General features: G+C 37.2%; 1 long non-coding RNA gene across 1 annotated transcript in view; it reads right to left on the bottom strand.

Annotated features, from left to right (window-relative positions):
- LOC109277933 (uncharacterized) overlaps positions 1–10,737 on the bottom strand; it is a 176,423-nt gene extending 165,686 nt beyond the window's left edge. Inside the window, exon 1 of the long non-coding RNA XR_002085405.2 lies at positions 9,181–10,737. This is a non-coding gene — a long non-coding RNA (uncharacterized LOC109277933). The remainder of the gene's footprint in view (positions 1–9,180) is intronic.
- Between the last annotated feature and the right edge of the window lie 3,037 nt (positions 10,738–13,774).

Raw genomic sequence — 13,774 nt, 5'->3', positions numbered from 1 at the left:
TTAATACAAATCAGAAAACCATTAAAGGCTATTTGCAGCCAACATAGAAACAATATGTTATCTGCACCTGTGAGAAACACTAGACAGAAAACAATGAAGCCCATTAGAAAGTTCTCAGCTTGGGGGATAAGCATTTTTTTTTTTTTTTTTTTGAGACTCGTGACATCCTTGAGCTTCAAAAGCCAAGGAAGACAGCAGTACTAGTCCCCACTTGGAAAGGGGTTTGTTTATTCTGCTTATCTGCAGCCAAAGCTAACAATCTTAATGGTTTTAAAGACCTTAATGTTTCACAGTACTAGGAAGGTCTAATTTGCAGACAGAAGTATCTATAAATGAGCATGTCTTCAGAGAGTCTTGACATATAGTCAAACAACGTAAAAGCATTCAGACTATTTCTAAATAATGAATAGAGGGCAAACAAAAGTGGTGAGTTGGTTATCTTTTTTTTTTTCTCAGTTAAGGTAGAGAGTAAAGGAAAGAAGGAAGGAAGGAAGGAAGGAAGGGAGGGAGGGAGGGAGGGAGGAAGGGAGGAAGGGAGAGAGAGGGAGAGAGGATGGTAGGGAGGCAAAGAGGGAGGGAGTGAAAGAAAGAAAAGAAAGGAGAGAGAAAGAAAGAGAGGGAAAGAAAGAAAAGACAGAGAGAGAGAGAAAAGGAAGAGTGAGCAAAACCAAATGTAGATACTAAGCTACTTTCATCTTTATATTCCCAAATCATAAAACATGCCTTATACAGTAAGTTTTTAACCCTGGCTTATGAACTGAATTAATAAGAATGGAAGAGAAGGAGAAAGAATATTAATTAGAAATTCTGAAATACATAAGATTAATTATGAAATAACTTAAAATCTGAACTCCTTTGTTACTACTTTCATTCATATGGACTCTCAGCCTCTCTTTTTAAAACTTTTATCCTTTTACATGATCAAATTTATATAGTACTTAATTATAAAGTGCTTATATAATTTAACAAGATCCCCCACATAATGTTATGGAATAAATACCATTATTCCTCTTTTATAGAAAACATGAGTTCAGAAATATTAAATGATGCTGAAGGCCACAAGTAATAAAGCAGGACTTAACACAAGCTTCAATTCTGAGGCTATTCTGAATACCAGCCTTAAGTGATGTCAGTAGAGAATAACATTTATCCTACTGCAGTGTTTCAATTGCACATAGTGGTATTAAAAACATGCACTGGTGTCAGACTCCCAGCCCCACAAATTACCAGTTGTGGGATCCTGAGCAAGTTGTTTCAACTCTCTGATACTGTTTCTTCATCTGAAAAACTGAGCTGGTAATAGCTACCCCACAGATTTGATATAAAGATTAAATGAGATAATAGGTGTAGCACATTTAGCACATCCCCATCAGTAGAAATCATCATCATATTTTATCCAATGGAATCTATGTCATACTGGGTATTGCTTATGTGGAGTTCTTATGTGGACTGTTTATGGCAACACTAGCTCTTTCTGGTTTTCAGAACCTCTTGTCATGATGCCCTTTTTTAAACCCGTACCCCTTAAAAGTTGAATTCTTTGATTACTCAAAATTGGGGTAGATCACATGTTAAGATATATGTGAAGTCCTGCATCTGGGAGAGTAGAATTTGATGGTAGAGCATAAAAGAAAGCTTTCTAGTTGAAGAAATCACAAAGAAGATTTTTGAAAGTTCTGTTCCATATTTGTAAAATTTAGGAGGCAATGTAGGTCTCTTGCATGACCAGAAATAGAGTGCTTGAGTGCCTATTTTGGGATTAGCACAGTTGTAAATGCTTTACATATATTAGTTCATTTCAACTTGACACAAATACACTTGAGGTAAGCTTTATTATCACCATCCTCATTATATAAAGATGAAGGAACAGGCACTGAGAAGTTAAATAACTTGACCAAGTTAACCCAGCTAGTAAGTAACAGAGATGATTAGAATCCAGAGCTACACCAGAGTCCATGGTTGTACCCACTGCACTATGCTATCTTTCTCCAGAGTATCCCATCATTAATCAATCACATATATACAAGGAGTCTACAGAATGGTGCAAGGCACTTCTGTAGTCTACCCATCAAGTTTCCTGTCGGTTCACAGAGACGTCTGTAGCAGATGCTGCTGATATCCTGCTCCATACTCCCTGGGTTCCCAGTTCACTTACAGGTACAGTAAGATCCATGATAAATGTACAACTTCTTACCTGGGTTTCTCTTAACCCTGAAGGCTTTTTCAGGGACTGTGGAAGCAAAACCTTCCAAAGACAGGCACAACCTAGGAATTCAGGAGAATTAAAGACCCTAGGGGGGGAATCTTCAACCAATACAAAATAGTAATTGGTAAATTATTGCCCACCATCCCTGTATCATTCACTTTTGTGGAGGGTCCCTAGTAGAACTGAGTCGAGTTGGCCCAAAGCAGTAACCTGCTCAATAAAACACCTTATGTCAGTTCTTCTCCCTTCCTTATCTCACTTTCCACACATTCCTTCACTTATGTTTTCTGCAGTCAGCTTTAAATAAACTACCTACACCCATGGCCTTGTTTTGTGGTCTGCTTTGTGGCAACTCAAAATAATCTCAGCTGGCTACCCAGAAGTTTCCTCCTGTTTCCAATAACACAATCCCCTTGGCTCCAGTTCCATCTAAATGATTAGACATCATGGGAGGAGTAGAGGTAGGATGAGGAAGGAAGGATTCCAGAAGGAGACTTTGATCCTTTGGATTCTTTTGTTTTTTGTTTTTTTGTTTGTTTGTTTGGATTCCTCAGATTGAAACAAAAACATTTCCTCTTGCTGGTGCTGACTGTTCTCACATATCACTTCAAGATGCTATGATGCTAACCAAGTTTCTTTCTCTATACTCTTACTAAGGACTTCCCACCAAGGAGACAGAGTAGGGGAAGAGGCAAGAAGGGAAGAAAACACTATACCACCAGACAAGGATTCCAAAAATCAAAAGAGTTATTAATGTATCTAAAAAGATTTTCATGAATGTGCATTGTCATTAGGAAGATGAACACTCCTATTAGTGATATCCTTTTAAGAGATGCAGTTCAGTGGAAAGAATATGCACGTATCTGGAGACATACTGACCTGAATTGCTTTTCTTCTTCTTTTTTTATTATTGAAGTATAGCTGACATGCAATGTCACATTAGTTTCAGGTGTACGACATACTGATTTGGCAATTCTGTATGTTACTCAGTGCTCACCACACTGTGGTGACTGTGGTTACCATCTGTCACCATCCATTATGACAATATTATTGATTAGTTCCCTATGCTGTGCTTTTCATCTCCATGACTTACTGATTTTATAACTGGAAGTTTGTAGCTCTTAATCCCCTTCAACTATTTTGCCCATTCCCCCACTCCCTTCCCCTTTGGCAACTACCAGTTTGTTCTTTTTATTTATGAGTCTGTTTCCGATTTTCTATTTGTTTGTTCACTGTTTGTTTTTTTTTTTTTTTAGATTCCACATATAAGTGAAATCATATGGTATGTGTCTTTGTCTGATAGATCTGAGTTTGGATGCCAGCTTTACCACAAAGAATATGACATCAAGCAAATTAAATTATTGAAGCCTGATTTTTCATACATATACAATGGTGTGGAAATATTTATCTCCCCCAAATTGCTGAAGATTTAAATGAGATAATGTGTGTGAAAATTGCTGGCAGATGTTTAATAAATGTTAGTTTCCTTTCCTTGTCTACTCATGCCCCATCTCAACCTGCCACCCCACAGAGAAAATCCCATGGGAAGTTTTCTTAATGATCCTCAATCTTTCACATGTAGGGATTTCCACTGCTCTATTGTATTAACCTCTTAGAAATTCTTCTAAACTTTTATGGTCAAAAAAATTACTTTGGTGAGCCTTTCTTTTGTGACTATTACATGCCAGATTCTACAGGTTAGCCAAGGAAAACTAAAGAAGTCAGGAAAGAGGCAAATAAACATTAGGTATTGAAACTGCAATATATCTGCATTAACACAGGCAAAGATGTGGGAAGTCAATTTAAGACAAAGGAGAGCTTCTATTATGTGCCATTGATAATAGCAAGGTAAATAAACAAGCCTCTCAATCCCTATGACAAATGGACTACTTTTCAACAAACTATTTTTTAAAAAATTAAGAAGCAGCAAAGCAGCAAAGGGCACAGACCATCTTTTGTCTCTCATTCCAGCACAGACCCTCCTGATTTACACATTTCTCCCACAGAGTGATTTGACCATTAAGTGATTAATGATGTGGACATTTAGAGGAGTAGCTGAAGCAACTTTTATTCATAAATGTGCTTTTTTAGGTTTTGAATAACTTAGCAAAATGATCTAGCTTCAAATTAGAGAAGCATGTATGTATGTGAATAACTGCTCTCCCCGCACCTAAAGGCTAGACTCAGAGAGCTCTTTTAACTCTCAGACCTTCAATCTTCTCAGGGCAGGACTTATACTAAAGGTCCACCTAGAACACTGGAGAGAGGATGCTGATGCCCAGTTTACACAGGGATCTATGGCCTGAGGTTGCCCAGCACCCAACTTACACTACTACTGATGACGTTTATCACAGTAGCCCATCCACTTCTTGGGTGACTGAAAATGTGGACAGGCCTCAGCCCACACTCTGAGTCACACAGTCAATGCAACATCTATATATCCGAAACCTTCAGCAGGACAATACTCCCATACCTCCACTTTTCAATAACTGAACTTTTGACTCTGCTTATTCTTAGATAATTTTTATTATTACTCAGAGTCCCTTATTTTTCTTCCTAGTTTCCATTCCTGGGAAGCAGTGTTTTATAGAAGTAACAACATTTGTTAAGTAAAAATACAACATCTGGATTTGAGTAATTTCTCTGCCACTTAATAGCTATATAAGCTCTCTGTGCCTCAATTTCCTCACTTTTAGGATTAAGATTGATAATAAAACTTACATGATAAAGTTGTTCTTGGGATTAAAGAAAGGTTTAAACCATGCTATAAACCACAATGTCTGGCACAAAAACATAATAATTTTCTTTCTTAGAAATGAATACTAGCAGAAAGAATACTATTGTTTATCAGATTCTTTGGTGTGGCCTTAGGCCTCCCATGACATTATCACCTCAGTAAATACTGGGCAATGGTGCCAACAGTGATGGTCTGTTATCATTGCTTACATTTTGCTCCCTGGGTGAAATGGTTCGGGTAGATACTAAAACTTCTACACCATGTCTGTTTTGTCCCATTAATGCATCTAAAACTCAGAACAGGGCATAAGGTCACTGAACCATTCTTTCCTATTTCAATAAAAAATAATAAATGTAAGTAGCTCCTCTCAGAGTTGAGAAGGTGAGTGGCATTTCAACTACCACAGCACTTCCTGGGCTATTTCAACGAATAGGTACTGTTTTCAGTGCGTCAGTCCCTACAGGCTGCAGGGTGGCGGAAAAGATTCATTGAACAGCTTCAAACAGCATAGAATTAAACTTTTACTAAAGTACTCCAACAAGCACTGATGATCAGTGACAGAACTACCATCATATAGAATAAAGAACCATAACATGTTCAGACTGAAGTAGACGAGCTGTCACAATTGTCTATCTTTTGGTTCACTGGGTCACAGATGATGAAACTGAGACCCAGAGAGACCAAACTGTAGTGAAATGGATTTCTTATGAACAAAGTTCAGCTTCAAAATCACAGTCAAGCAAAGATCTAAAACCAGACCTAAAGTAAGCACAGATCTAATAGGGGAGTTATGTTCATAATACATAAAATCTAGCAACTGGTCTGGATCCTCACCATCAAATCTTTTTTACCCATTACCACTGCTCCAAACTATTTAAATGTTGAAATGCATCATGTATATTATAAACAATATATGACTTACTTTCAAAATACAGACTCTGCAGTTGATGGAAGAATCGTGGAGTATATCAAGGGCAGTAGGCACAAGAGACTTTGAGTTGCTGTGAGTTAGGCAGTGAGGGGGGGTGGAGTGCCTGGATCATCTACTTTCATCAGTTCCAGAAGCTACAGTATAGAAGACAAAAGCTTGCTGTTTGCTTGCAGGTTCCTCTTTAGCCTTTTTCAAACAGTAAAGACAGGAAATGGTATGCATTCCTGTCATTGCCCTACAAATTTTAGCATCACGGTTCATACAATGACATGCCTGCAATCTGTCTGAGGAAAAGGATTGTGAAGTTCTCCCATAAAGAGCCCGCATACTTTCTCACACACACCCTCCCTCCTTACTAGTGCTCTTCATACAAGATCTGGGAGAACCAGTGGGGGGAAAGTCTTCAGGAAAACTACTTGAGAATCAACACTGGTAAATTGTCCTTGTAAGTAAGGTAGTCCTAAGGCTCAATTATTAAGTAGGTAAAATTTTTCTTTTACACTTTTCATCCCCCTTCTGAGGCTTTTGGTTTCACCTTCATCTGCTCCTCCCTACCTCAGGTCCTTTGTACATGCTTTCTTATGCCTATAATGCTCTTCTGAAGTCCCCTCCCCCTGTATTCCTACCTTCTCCTGATTTATCCCTACTTAACTTTTAGTGCTCAGGCGATGCTGAATCAGGGAAGATTTCCCAGATGCCCAGATTACATCATCTCCTCCACCCACTGCACTCTGCTCTGTCTAGGAGATCTCTTTCTCTCTCTCTCTCTTTCTCTCTCTCTCTCTCTCTCTCTCAGTTGGTCTGAGGGGGGATCATTAGCTCAGAACTTTATAAAAACAATACTCTTGGGAATGATAGTACTTACACCATTAAGCAATAACTATATAAAGCTTATAATAAATCAACTCAAGTACAAATCTATACAACAACTTAAAGTTCCAAGCAATGGCTTAGCAATAAACTTTTGAAATTTAGCACACTTCTAAGTTGGTATGTATTATTATATTTTCCTACTTTGGTACGAAAGTCAATGTACCTTAAAGATCTTATAATATGAAAACAAAGGAATTAAAATTTTTATCTGAGAGCATAAACTTACCATAATGTCATACTCTAGTACAGTAGACCACAACTAAAAATTAAAGAAATATTGCCTATATTATGTATCTGGGTTTTTTTAAATCTCTCCCAAACTTTCCATTACATACTGATAAGAATTTTGGACAAAAATCATCTAAGGAAATAAAATGCATTATTGTATGATCACAGTTAAATGTCCAACTAGGATTTTATAATGGGATTCCACCTAAGCATAGTAATCTGCCAGATTTGATGTTATCTGATGAAATAAATTACTTTTATAGTTCTTGTGTTTCATTTACTTTGATCTCATAAAGAAGTCATGACAAATACATAAAGACTACCTGTGTGGCATGCTATCATGTACTGCTGAGATTCCCCGCAACAACACGGGATTTATCTCCCTAGCTGCTGGGAACACTGCCTGAAGATGGCCCCGTGCTGTCAGCCCTCTTGGAGGACTGTCTCAGCTGAAGGAAACTGCTTTGCTTAAGGCCACCTGTACTTTAAGGGGAAGCCACTATCCAGTGTCCTCATTCCATCTGAATCCATGCAGGGGTATAAAAGTCTAGCCACCTTGCCCGAACTCTAAAGTGTCATCCCAGTTCTAAAGCTCCCAAGGGATCTGCAGAGGTCTTTAGTAAAACGGTGTAACATCTCAACTTCTTGGTCTGCCCAGCTCTGCTTCCCTCCCCTCCCATCTACTAGTATTCATCTCTAGAGCGCTTCCCAATGAGTGTCTTGAACATTAATCTCCATCTCACAACCTACTTCTGGGGGAACCCAACCTGCAACAATCTGGAGTAAAGGCCTTCAATAATCACAACTGAATTTGTGTCAATAGAGAACTGGTACTTGTTAAAGGAGACGTCATCTGCTTCTTTCTGTCCAGGGCTTTGGTTTGTGTGGATAACAAAGTTGCGGCGAATGAATTTGTGTGAGGGACACTTTCTAGGAGGCCACCTCTTAGTAAGTAAATGCCTTTTGTTTAATAACAATCCGGTCACTAATGACTTCCTAGACGAAAACTTTGCTGCCATGAGATATGACGTTCCTGAGCCACATTCATCTTGGTGATCTCTATTGGGGTAGTGACCCTCTCTCCTGAGTCATATTGGAAACTGGTCTTTGGCCTTCTCTACAGCTTCTGCCCTATAGGTTGTCCAGCATCTCCTGGGATGTAAAGGATAGGTAGCAACAATATACTGAGCCAGTTCGCTGAGAGCGGGAAAAAGAGACCCATTTGATTTATTTTTCATTTGGGAAGATCCAAGATATCGACCTGCCAATAAGTCAGTTTTTATTACAACAGTGCAGGTTTCAGAACATTCTACTAGTATAGTTCAATATTTGGAATACAAATATAAATTTAATTATGTTTGACTTCCTACATCTTTTTGGCTATAGTATTTAATTGGTTTGTTCATTAATTCATTCACTTATTATTGTGTTCATTCATATGACATATTAAGGGTCTAGCATGAAGCATGTACTTTAATGTCCCTGTGAACTAAATGGAGCATCCAATGCTCACTTATTGGCCCTCACCCAAATGCAGTACCCCTGTTGAAGTCAATTAAATTCTTGAGCCTTCACTCTGAGTTTCTCACAAAAACCTCCATCACTACACAACTCATTTATCACTGGAATCTATCTCAATGCTAGTAAAACTCTGCCCTTAGTGTATTAGCACTTCACTGTTAAGTAAGTGTGACTCCTCCTCCCTTTTTCTTACAGGAATTATCATAGTTGGACTTCCTAGTTCATACTTTTTGACATCTGTGGACCTCTTCATCCTTCTTTCCTCTTGCCTTCTTGTCTTTTCAAGTTCCATTCCTATTCCCTTTAATCTCTGATGACAATTAGTGCATTTTCTCCAGAAAGTATTTTTTAAAATCAAACTAAAATGTCAAATGTACTTGATATGTTCTCAGGGGTATGGAGTCCAAGGGAAATAAGGCAGAAATATTAATTGTGCTTAGTGAAAATGGGAAAAGACTTTAATCTGGGCTAAGGCATAAAAGAGAAAGAGAAGAAAAGAAGGAGTGGCAATACTGCAATATGTTGGGCAGAAATTGTTGTATAATATCCATTCAAGATATCTTAAAATGATTTTAAAAACTAAAAGTCTGTAACACTTCACAATTACTTAGCCTACTTTATTAATAAGGATCATTTCATTTCATTAACATGAAAAGGAAACACACAAACACAAATAAACCTTACCAAAAAGTTACTTCTCCCCAATCTTCTCTTAGATTACTTATTGTGTGTCAGGTTTCTAAATACTCCACATACAGTATCACAAGGAAGTTGGTATTCTTACCGCCTCCTTAGAAGATGAAGTACTGAGGCTAAGTAAGATGAGGCAATTTATTCAAAGATACAGTTGAAGGATTTGAATTCAGGTAGTCTTCCCCCACAGTACACACTCTTCATTATGACATCATGGTGCCCCACTGATGTAAGGTCTGGAGCCCTGGAGAATATATCTGGCCAAGTATAGAAGCCAATCAGAGTTTGTGGGTTTGGACTTTCAAAGTGAACTCGGGCCTTTTGGCATTTGCAGTCTCTTTGTGGTGGACAAAATGCAAACTTCTATTTGGAAAGGGGGAAATAAAGTGGTCTGAATGGCTTCAAGGTTTTTGAACATCAAATAGTTTTTACCAAAGAACATTACTATCACTGAAGTGTATCTGTATCTGAGTCAAAACATACATGGATTTGACAGCAATCTGATTCACAAAATATGCAGAGCCATTTCGTGGTTATCATGGTTCCAAGTTAAATAGAAGGCTCTGTCTTGCCTTCTCCCTATTAATTAATTCCTGACTGGATATTCCTGCTCTTCCAGGGGCATGCCAGTGGACATGCATTGAGGAGTTTCACTATTCAGGAAATGATGTTGGCAAGAGTGAGAGGTTTGGCAGGGTGGGTGGTTTGGGGGCAGACGTGGCGGGAGCTGCCTCGTCTCATGTGGCCCAAGTCAGCAGCAGCAATAACTGTAAGGCATTTTAAGTCTGCAAGTTTCACAATGGGTGAGCTTTTTTACATTTCCTTCAAAGTCTGTGGATGACGGGATGGGCAAGCAATTGTGCCTGCAACTTGGTAGCGTGGGCAGCTAAGATCAAAGCAAGGGAAATTGTACAAATTGTCCACTTGAATACTAAAGAAGCAAGAAGAGCCAAGCCAACTCAACCAAATATTGCTTCTTTTTCTTTGAACCCAGAGGTTTATGTTCTAAATGGCTGGTTAGCAAAGCAGCAGAAGTGGCTGACAGTCCAGATTTGAGATTGCTACCAGAAAACCTGACTTACAATATATAGAAGACCTGTACTTTTTATTTTGCTGCCAATGAAGATAATAAGTTGGCATAATTCAAATAACCATGCCAAGCAAATCTAAGCTGTAATGATTTACAGAAGAGCAACAAGAAAGTAATATCAGCTTGAAGAAGAAATTAACTAGAGCCAGGATGCAGCTGGAGCATGAAAACCTCACATAACACATTTCTTATCAGAAAAAATGAGAGTTGCACTACCTTCTCCACTGCGCCTTCGCATTCTAACATTCCATGCCCCTATATTATGTCAAATGTATGCATGAAGCTAAATAGATCACTTTATCTTGAGTCTAGGGGCTTATAGTAGTGAATCATAGATAGTATCCACCAATTCTTAGATGAATCTTGTTAAAGCTCTGATCTTGTGGAACCTTCCAGAGCCCGATGCCGAAAATGAGATAAGCTGGACTCGACCTACCTCTAACAATTGGTTAGCAATGTGAGATTAGGCAAACCAACTAGCTTCATTTCCTCATCTGGAAAATGAGACTGATCCCAATACTTCTAATATTTGATTCCCAAATATTCATTATTCTGAGATATTTTGTAAAATTTTAAAATATTATTTTAATTATTTTAATATTTCTTGAGCTAGAATAATGTTAAGTAGGTTCCAGTTTCTTTAGCACCCAGAAACCTATGAAAAAGGGACACCTTTAATCCCATTTTCTTTAACACAAAAATAATATGGAATTGAAGAATCCAAGAGTTGGTGCCCAGAAAATAAATGTCAGTCCTGAATAAATATTTGAAGATATACCTTTATGGTTATTTATGACAGATCAGTTCATTGACAGAAAAATGTAGTCACAGTAGTTACTTGGCATTGATAATTAACTAGAAGGGAGATGAGATCAAAGATGTTGCTGAAAAAGAATGAAATCACAAGAATCCTCACCTGGCCAAACTCTGGCACCAATTCTGGTTTCTATATCAAGTTTCATCCCAATGAGAGCATTATCTATACATCTGAAGCATCAGCATGTTTCCATTGAGCCCAACTGCACCTCACCAAACTATAAAACAAATACCTCTTGGTTCTATAATCTCAAATATCAGCTACAACCTACTAGTGACTAAACAATCATTGTGTTGAAGAGGTCAAGAACAGATTGTTATTCCCAAATATTTCATATGACATATACCGTTTCCATCTTTTCAGGTTCCTTAGCTTGGGAAATTTAGTGATTTTTGATTTATTGATCTTAATGTTTTCTCTCAGGTATTAAGGTTATTTGAAACCATACGTTTTTGGAAATAAAAATGGAAAATTTCACTATACATAGATACATATACTCTAACCCACAAATCTTAAATACCTTTCCAACATGACCAAATTATATCTTCCTTCATTCTTAAATGAAAATACTCCATATTTACATGCTTAAAAGAATCTTGAAAATTGAGGCAAATACTGACAAGTTTCAACAATAACTGCTTAGGAAGTAAGTGATTTATATAATTTCCATCTATATTATAATATATTTTGAGAACAAGGTCAGGTTTTGTTTTATTTTATCCATCCTATGCCATCCTCTGACCACCATCTATCCAAACATCCCACAACACAGATACTGCACACTGCTATCTCTGTAAAGACTTTTACAATCTGTAATTTTAATAACCTCTTCAGGTGATACTTATGGACACTTAAGTGTCAGAGCCACTGACAAATATTTTGTGGCCCACTTATTTCCTAATGTCTTTCTTCTGTTGTACTAGGCTATACATGTATCTGTCTAATATCCATGTATCTGTCTAATTGCTAGGGACCATATCCACATGATTTTCCTTAAATTGTGCTGGGTACAGGAATATAGATGTTAAACCAATTATTTGATAGTTTTTGATGGAGAGGATGAAAATAATGGTAACAACCATTACAACTGTATTTTAACGCTAAAACACTTTATTTCATTAAGTAGGATTTAGGGATTAAGTTACTTTCAAGTAATTGTCTGAATGCTAAAGGCATTTTCTCCTTTTCATATATGTATATCATGTTGAAGCTTTTCAATATTTTAGGAATAGTTTAAGTTGAAAAAGTCAACTGCTTCTCTTGAGAAATAACCTATTTTAGATAAAATCTTCAGTTAACATTCAGAAACCATCTGAATGTTACATCTTACAAATACATCTTACATCACTCAATCCATTGCAATCTATTGAGAAACATCAACATTGCTTACTTGCTTCTCTGGAGCATTTACCTAGATAGTGATTTGCCTCCAATGATCAGGTAAAGAAGGAAACTACAGACTTTTCAAAAACCTTTATAAAACCTGACTGCAAGCTGACCTGAGATTTTTATAGCAAGTGTGAGGTTTTTACAAGGCAAGAGGGAAATAAAACTTGTTTGTTTGTTTATCTAACCAGCACACACATTTTTCAAACAATTTGGGTTTGGCATCACCCACAATGCATCTGGCCAAACACTTTTTCCCCTTAATTTTTATAACCAAAGAAATTTTCAGGGAAATTTAATCCACATGTTTTTGATTCATTCCATATCCAGTAATGTTTCAGTGAGGGGTATTTGATTTCAAGCACTTTGGAAAACATTCCATCATCAGCAGTTCCTAAGATTACAGGTAAGTCAGTGTAAATAATAGAAACATTCAAGGGGACGGATTTAGGCATAGAAAGATTCACCCAAAATGCAAGAAATCAAAAGTTTTTCTCAAGGTTCTGGGAAGTTAGAGTTAGCTTGTTTTAGGGCTACAAATTCCCCATGTGGTCAAATCAGAATTAGTTTACCAGTAATAGTTCCATTTGCATTGAAACTCCACTGCAGAGAGTTGAGTATTCAATACTTGTTGGGTATATAAAATGTGCCAGGGGAAAAAAAAAGGTGCATAACACAGTGTTGACCTTCACGAACTTCCAATTTAGTAAGAGATGTTAAGACCCAATAAGATAATACCAATATTCTACCTCAAAACTTTAAGATAGACTATCTAGTTCTCTATGTAGACTACACTAGCAAACTCTCTCAAATCCTCATCCACATAAATACACACAGACATACACACAGGACTGTAATCTTAGATGTCAGGAACTAAGTAAGAGCTTATCCCATTCAATTTAACCAAAATGTATCTTTTATCCTGCATGGCACACAAAGCATTTTAAAAATAGTATATGTTTAAATATATTTTAGTAATAATAATAAAGTGAATAAATAAAGTATAATTTGTTTTCTTGCTTGTTTTGTAGGTTAGTCTGCAGAACTGAAAAGAATATCATAGGATTGGAATCAATGACACTTGAGACTGGAGAAGTAACCTGGAAAGCCATGAGTGCCTTTTCAAGAAAAAGTTGGACTTCAAACTAAATTCCAAGCCATTAACATAGAGAGTATTATGCCCACGGCATTACTACATTTGACACAGCAAAAGCTGCTGCAGTAGAATTAGTGATATTGCATTTGACCTAATCAAAGAACAGAGTCTACTGTTGTACCAGGAGCTCATCACA

The sequence above is a fragment of the Panthera pardus genome, unplaced genomic scaffold (genome assembly GCF_024362965.1).
Source record: "Panthera pardus isolate Hobbes unplaced genomic scaffold, ASM2436296v1 HiC_scaffold_7, whole genome shotgun sequence".
Taxonomy (NCBI): Eukaryota; Metazoa; Chordata; class Mammalia; order Carnivora; family Felidae; genus Panthera; species Panthera pardus.
Note: the sequence above shows the minus strand (reverse complement) of the source record. Positions and strands in the feature narration are given on the sequence as shown.